The sequence below is a fragment of the Clytia hemisphaerica genome, unplaced genomic scaffold (genome assembly GCF_902728285.1).
Source record: "Clytia hemisphaerica strain Z4C2 unplaced genomic scaffold, Clytia hemisphaerica genome assembly, whole genome shotgun sequence".
Taxonomy (NCBI): domain Eukaryota; kingdom Metazoa; phylum Cnidaria; class Hydrozoa; order Leptothecata; family Clytiidae; genus Clytia; species Clytia hemisphaerica.
Genome location: NW_027104567.1, coordinates 84,617 through 93,081, shown reverse-complemented (window position 1 = coordinate 93,081; position 8,465 = coordinate 84,617).

The window sequence follows — 8,465 nt, the reverse complement described above, 5'->3', positions numbered from 1 at the left end:
GCCAATTTGGGTAAAGTATTATAGAATTTAGAGAAAAAAGGCCTGAGCTGAACATATGCCGAACATTTTCAGGTCATGTTCAGGCCTAAATAGCAATCTTAGGAAAGTTTGATGTTCAGGCCAAATTTGGGCGATAAAATTTTAGATTTTTGTCTCCAACAACCTGTGGCTTGAACATGCCACAAACATGTCCCAAACATGCCCAAAACATGTGTGGTCCAAGCTTGGGTCACGTAAGGACTTTTTTCAAGTTCAGGCCAGAGTAAAAAAAAGCTTTTCTTTATCTTTAAAAAGAAGGGTGCATGTCACTAGTCCGACACTTTCTAGTCCGACAGTAAAATAGTCCGAATCTATAAAATAAATTTAGAATTTAGAAGTCTTTTTTTCCGATGTCACTTTTGTCCGAAAACAAAAGATTTTAGAGTGTCGAATGTTGAATAAGGGTTTTTTTACTGAGATAATATTAATAAAAGTTCATTTTGGCATAATTATAAATAAAGGACCAATCAAATTTGCTTGGAAACAATTTATACCAGACGTAATTAATTAAACAAGCGAACGGTATTTTTAATCAAACTTTGTCGAACTTAACCGAACCTTGTTGGCCGATTAATGTTCGACTAAGTTCGGTTGTCGAACTTTAATCGAATACTTACAAATTTCTCAAAATACAAAATTCGATTAAGTTCGATTACTGAAATCGAACTTAATCGAACTTTTTTTAAAGAGACCTCGACAGTTCGATTAGTTCGATTACATTAATCAAACTTAATCAAACTAATCGAACTTAATCGAACTTTGTCAAGTTTAATTGAATAAAAATTTGAAAAAACCCGAGCAACTGAAGGCCTCTCCACTTGCGCGTAATCCGATCGCACTTTTTGCCGGCCTTTGACAACAATTTGAGGAACTTTGTAGTACCCCCATTGGTGCAGACGTGCACCCTCACATTTCCCTGACCAGCGGGGACCAATCGGACCCCCCCCCCGGACCCCCAGGGGCCGTCCACGGTAGTACCCAAAGGAGGTCATTTTTTGTTGTCGAACCTTTCTTGTTGTCGAACCTTTCTTGTTGTCGAACTTTATCGAACTGAGTTTTATGTCGAATTTGTCGAACATTTCTCGTTGTCGAACTTTGTCAAACTTAATATGTTTTGTCGAACTTAATCGAATACTCACAATTTTAGTGACTTTTAAAAAGTTTGATTAAAGAATGTAATCGAACTTTTGTCGTTCGATTAAGTTCGACAAAGTTCTATTAGTTCGGTAATCGAACTGTTCGATTAATTACGTCTGGTTTATAGCAAAAAGAATGTACCGCCTATAAGGGTCCCTTTTTGCATGTTCAGAATTATGATACTTCCCAAAATTTAAGAAAAGTTGGCTTTAGGGGCCCAACCTCAAAGTCGGAACTTTGAATTTTTATAAGCACATGGTTGCTTATAAAAGATGTGCCTCCTTTTCGGTGATTCATATTTCGTTTTACATGTTTTTTTTTTTACTTGTTGTCGGACAAAATTGTTGTCGGAATACTGACGCATTCGTCAAATGCAACGTCTGACATTTTTACTGTCGGACTAGAAAGTGTCAGACTACTGACGACCTCTCAAAAAGAAACCCTTTCCAATCTCAGGCCTAGTTGAACAATAAACTATTGCAAGAATTCTCAAAACAAAACATATAAACAATATGACTATTTTATGTCAAAATGTCAATTAATGTGATAAAAAAGAGGGAGTTGTAAAACTAATTACCTCTTTATACTATAGTAATTACCTATTTTTCTGAATCCGTTGTTCCTGTTTAAGACATTAACAAATGTTATTTGATTTAATCGTTTCAATATGTACTATCAAATCTCTCAGTTTAGTTGACACTTTGGTATCTTCGTTGCGTCACAGCGAAAGGTTTGTTTTTATTTTAGTTTGTATCTTTGAAAGACCCCATCGGAATTAGGCAGGGCTGTCGGATTTAGGACCACTCACGGTACCCTGCCTTTTAATTGCCCCATTCAGTCAGGAGTAATACCTTAAACAAGGTTACCTTGTTTAAGGTAGGGGTACCTTGTTCAAGGTATTTTTTAAGATTTCTTGTAAAAATGTTGATTGTAAATGTGGTATAGGAAAAAGGGCATGTTGAATTTTAGCACATAGGAAAGAGGAGTATTTGATTGACCAAGTAGTGAAAAAATTATCAAAATCTACAGACGGAATCTTTGTTTATCTTTGTTTTTGGTTTTGTACCATAAAATCAGTGGACGAAGACACAAAGGAAAGAAGAATAGTTAATAATACCTTAAACTAGGTGTATATACCTTGTTTAGGATGGTTAGGATGTACCTTAAACAATGCATATACCTTGTATAAGGTAGGGGTTCCTTGTTCAAGGTATTTTTAAAGCTGGCTAGGGTACCATTTTGAATTGTTTTGTATTTTTTGTGTAAAGCTCTTTCTACACCCTTTAAAAAGCTGATTTTCGTTTCATGTAGACTGGACTTTAATGTTGCTTTATTAATATTGACAATTGTGATCAATTCCGGCTGTAGAATTTTCTAAAAATCACCATGTGAATTCAGTTTTTTGTGCTCTTTTCAATGGTATAGACGAGAGAGTGCCCTTTTTCTTAGTTTGGGAAATAATCCAAATAATTCCTAAATAGGAAGTATTAAACAATAGAAATTTGGAATTCTTACTTGAACAAGGTATATACGCCTTGTTTAAGGTATTACTCCTGACTGCCATTCATGCTATCAAAAAACCTTAAGTGGATCCTGGGTTAGTAATCTGGAAATATTACATCGTCTGGTAGGTCCTTTCAGCATGCATATAGCTTGTTTTACATTATACGGAGATTTGAATCAGAAGTAGAAAAAAGTACGTCCATTTCTTTGTATTTTTCTCCGTATTTTCCATTAAAAATCTATTGCTAAGACAGATAAAGTCTTGCTATTTATTTCCCAAAGAGAATACCTCATAGTACCATTTAAGTTTGATATCTTATACACTGGGCTAAAAAGAAAAAAAGTCTTGTTTCCGGAAAAAAAAATTACCTGGCCGGCTGCAAATATTTTTGAAAATATTTTCATATATTTTTACAGTCTTGATTTTTTCTTTATAAGCGGAAAAACAAAACTTTTGCTTGGTAAGAATGTTTGTTGTCTTTGCTGTATAGTGTATTTACTCTGCTACAAAAATTTTGTTTGAAAGTTTGAAGTTTGAAAGAAAATGATTTTTTTTCAACTTTGCGGCCGGGTGACTCGCAAGAAAGTTCACCCAGCTGATTTTCGGAAACAAGACATTTTTTTATTTTGGCCTTGTATATAAGTTTTTTTAATTCATATTTTTTAAGCAAAATATATTAGCATACTTTCTATTTGCTTGTGTGCCTTCCAAGGTATTATGTATTTTTTGTATTCAAATGTATTATATCCATACATATTTTCTGAAGAAAATTTCTTTGTATGTAATGCCCGGAGAATAAAATCTATTTTTTTCTTCTAAAATAAAAATTTATTTTTTTAAAGGAAAATATCTACATGATAACCTCTGAGGTGTATCTTTTAAGGAAAGTATCTTCCAACGTACTTTCCATGATAAAAGTAAAGTAATATATAAAATATCATTGCATGTAAAATCAATAAATCTATTCAAAATAAATTCTTGGAAATTGGAAATTTCTAGCATCTAATGGAATTTTTGTCTCGATCCTCCGTCTGATTTTCTAAGTAAAAAATCCTCTTTCTACTATAAAAAATTTTTTATGGTGTCTGCCAATGCTGATTTTTTTAATGATTTTCAAATAAAATACATATTTTCTAAGGGTAATTTATCTTCATGATATTCTCACTGATATAAACATCTTGTACACTGTTTGTATTCTGTGATGACTACTATATTATTAAAGCGTAATTGTAAAGGAAAGTATTTTTTCTCATACTTTAAAAGTTAAACATGCCAAGTGATTCTCAGAACACTTATCTATGTGCTGGTTTGTATAAGTTCACAAATCTCTGATTGTGTAAAAAAGGTTTTCTAGGAGATAGCACCAGTTTGCTATTAACTCTGCTTGCTGGTAGTTCCATTACTTTCAATGTATAATAAATACCTTTAAAGTCATCTTCTAGATAAATATTTTGTGCTCTGTAGTTAGGCTGGACTTGAAAAATTGTTGGTTTGCCGTCACCTGACCAACCCTACCTCGAAACCTGCCAACCCAAAAAATTTTATTGCCATTTTAAAGAAGATTTTTTCCTTCAAAAACTTCAAACAATCGTATCTTGTTTGTCTCAAGCATAAGAATCATAGATTCCTTGCTAGCACTTCTATTTTTTATTCAAAATTACCTAAATGTAAACAAACTGTTTGTTAACCCTTCCATGGACAAAAATTTCATAAATCGCCAAAATAAAAAAAAATTCCGACAGACCTCCAAAATCTAGGGTCGGGTGACGGCAAACCAACCATTTTTTTAGCCCGACCTTAGTTATACCATCAGGATGATAATTTTTTTTTTACGTATTTGTTGAGGAAAATATCCTCTTACAAACTTTCCAAAGGAGATTTTCTTATGTACCTTCCAAGGTGTTCTTTTTCTAAATTGTCTTTTTAAACTTCTTACGTATTTTCCAAGGAAAATATCTCCATAGATTTCATGGAGGCAAATACATCCTATGCAGCACATTTTCTGGCGTATTTTTCAAGGAAAATGTCTTTTAACATACTTTCTATATCAAAATTTTCCTCATACTTTTCAAGTATTCATTTCATGTATTTCTCCGTACTTTTCCGGAAAGCAAATTCTTCAAATATTGTTGTAGAAAAATATCTCAAGTATCATTATTTTTTGAGGCAAAATCATCTCTTTACATACTTTTTCACAGAAACTTTTTTCTTATGTACCTTTTAAGATAAATTTATTTCTTTGTATTTTACAAGGAAAATCATCTATAAAATTTTTGTTCTCTAAAAATCCAAGATTTTTACGTATTTCTCAAGGAAACATCTGATGAACCTGGTGAATCTTATATAGACCATTATTTTCTTGTGTATTTTTCTAGGAAAATGTCTTCTCATATACTTTTCTGAGAAAATATTAATTTGCTTTCATTCCACCGGTTTATATATTTCTTTGTGTGACCCTATTAGGACCATTAACATAGTTTTCATAGCAAATATTTTTTGTGCAAGGGTAATGTATTTATTTCTGTATTTTCCAAGAACTCAAACTTTTCATATTGCTGAATAAATAAATCTATCTTATGTACCCTATGAGGACCACTATTTTTTAGGTATTTTTCAAGGATAATGTCAGCTTACTTTCCATAGCTAATAATTTTTGTGTATATTTCAAGGTAAAAGTATTCATTTCTCTGTAATTCCCAAGATTTTAAACTTTTCATTTTGATGAAGAAAAAGCATCTTATGTATCCTATGAAGACCACTATTTTTTACATATTTTTCAAAGAAAATGTCGGCTTACTTTCCATAGCTAATAATTCTTGCATACATTTCAAGGTAAATGTATTTATTTCTCTGTATTTCCCAAGAACTCAAACTTTTCATATTGCTGAAGTAAAAACATCTTGCGAATATCCTATGAGGACCACTATCTTTGCGTATTTTTCAAGGAAAATATTAGCTTACATTCTTTCCATATCAAATATTTTTTTGCATACTTTTGCATACTATGTATTTCTTTGTGTTTTCAAACTTTTCATGTTGTTGAAGAAAAACATCTTATGTATCTTGGACCATCGTTTTTGTGTATTTTCCAAGGAAAATATCAGCTGCTAACATACTTTCCATTCAAATATCTTTTGCGTAAATTTTAAAATTTCAAGCTAAATTTAATTCTTTATTTCTCAAAGAAAAACATCATATGTATCCTATGAGGACCATTATTTATTTGTGTATTTTTCCAGGAAAATGTCAGCTAACATCTTTCCATAGCAAATATATTTTTGCATACTTTCTAGGTAAATCTATTTCTTTGTGTTTTCAAACTTTTCATTTTGTTGAAGAAAAACATCATATGTATCCTATAAGGACCATTATTTTTTTGCGTATTTTTCCAGGAAAATGTCAGCTAACATTCTTTCCATAGCAAATATATTTTTGCATACTTTCTAGGTAAATGTATTTCTTTGTGTTTTCAAACTTTTCATTTTGTTGAAGAAAAACATCATATGTATCCTATAAGGACCATTATTTTTTTGCGTATTTTTCCAGGAAAATGTCAGCTAACATTCTTTCCATAGCAAATAAATTTTTGCATACTTTCTAGGTAAATGTATTTCTTTGTGTTTTCAAACTTTTCATACTTTCTAGGTAAATCTATTTCTTTGTGTTTTCAAACTTTTCATTTTGTTGAAGAAAAACATCATATGTATCCTATAAGGACCATTATTTTTTTGCGTATTTTTCCAGGAAAATGTCAGCTAACATACTTTCCATAGCAAATATGTTTTGCATACTTTTCTAGGTAAATGTATATCTTTTGTGTTTCAAACTTTTCATTTTGTTGAAGAAAAACATCATATGTATCCTATAAGGACCATTATTTTTTTGCGTATTTTTCCAGGAAAATGTCAGCTAACATTCTTTCCATAGCAAATATATTTTTGCATACTTTCTAGGTAAATGTATTACTTTGTGTTTTCAAACTTTTCATTTTGTTGAAGAAAAACATCATATGTATCCTATAAGGACCATTATTTTTTTGCGTATTTTTCAAGGCAAATGTCAGCTAACATACTTTCCATAGCAAATATGTTTTGCATACATTTCAAGGTTAAATGAAATGTATTTCTCTGTATTTTCCAAGAACTCAAACTTTTCATATTGCTGAAGAAAAATATCTTTTGTATCCTATGAGGACCACTATTTTTGCGTATTTTTCAAGGAAAATGTCAGCTTACATACTTTCCATAGCAAATTTGTTTTACGTACATTTCAAGGTTAAATGAAATGTATTTATCTGTATTTCCCAAGAAAAAACTTTTCATATTGTAGAAGAAAAACATCTTATGTATCCTATAAATAAGGAGCATTATTTTTGCGTATTTTTCAACAAACGTTTAGAAACATTCTTAGTACGCTAGAGAACGTTCTTGAAACTTTAGGAGTGTCTTAATACGTTCAGGAACATTGCAATGTTCCTGTGGGTTCCAAATCGTTCTCAACATTCTTATTGAGTAATCTTAAATGTTAAGTTTTGTACGCGAAGGATCGTTTTCTTTTCCTGAACGATCTGGAACGTTTGAGAACGTTGAGAACGTTCCATTTCATTTGTACTTCAAATCGCTTGTGATGACACATATACTATCCATAGCAAATATTTTTTTTGCTTACTTTTCTACGTATATGTATTTCTTTGTATTTTCAAACTTTTTATATTGGGCTCTTCCAGAAAAAAATTCGTACATGGAGGGTGGAGGATATTTTGTCCGGGGGTAGCAAAAAATCATCAAAATTTGCCTTGTCCGGGAGGTAAATTTGCCTTGTCCGGGAGGTAAATTTGCTCTGTCCGGGGGTAATTTGGGGTGTCTGGGGGGTCAGCAGATGCTTGTCCGGGGGTAAAACCTATTGTCCGGGGGGCCAAAAGTCACCCTGTTCACTAAAAATTGTTATATCCTCCACCCCCCATGTACAATTTTTTTCTGGAAGAGCCCATTGTTGAAGAAAAACATCTTCTGTATCCTATAAGGAGCATTATGTTTTGTGTATTTTTCAAGGACAATGTCAGCTCACATACTTTCCATAGTAAATATTTTTTGCGTCCATTTCAAGGTAAATGTATTTATTTCTCTGTAATTCCCAAGAAATAAAACTTTTCATATTGCTGAAGAAAAATATTTTGTGTATCCTATGAGGACCACTATTTTTGCATATATTATTTTTCAAGCAAACTAATTTTCTTGCATAAAATATCCTCATATATTTTGCCCGGTAAATTAATTTCATTGTTTTTTACAAGAGAAATCTAAACAATTCTTTTTCATTTTTCAAGAAAATTTTTTATAGTATTCTCTATTGAGTGCATATATTGTATATATTCATGATTTCTATTGGAGAACTTTACTATGTAAGGTATATATTTTTTGTAAATTCCTAGGAAAACATTTTACGTATTTTCCAAGGTATATCTCATGGTATCCCTGGAGGTATAAACAAAACATGTAAATGTCTGCTACCTTAAATTTTTGCGAACCACAAAATTTGTTCCTGGAAACGTGTTTTGTCAGTACTAAATTTTATGATTCGCTGAATGGGATATTAAAGAAAAGGTCACAGTTTCAAAACTGTAACAAATGGTGACAAAATAGTAAACGCAGTGTAAAACAAGTTTTGGCCTTTTTCTTAAAGTTTTTGTATTTATTTAGTTTTGTGAATTTCTATCTCTATAAAATTTAAATAATACTGATTTTCACAAAAATTGCTTAAAAAGTGTATGTGTTTATCTGCGTTA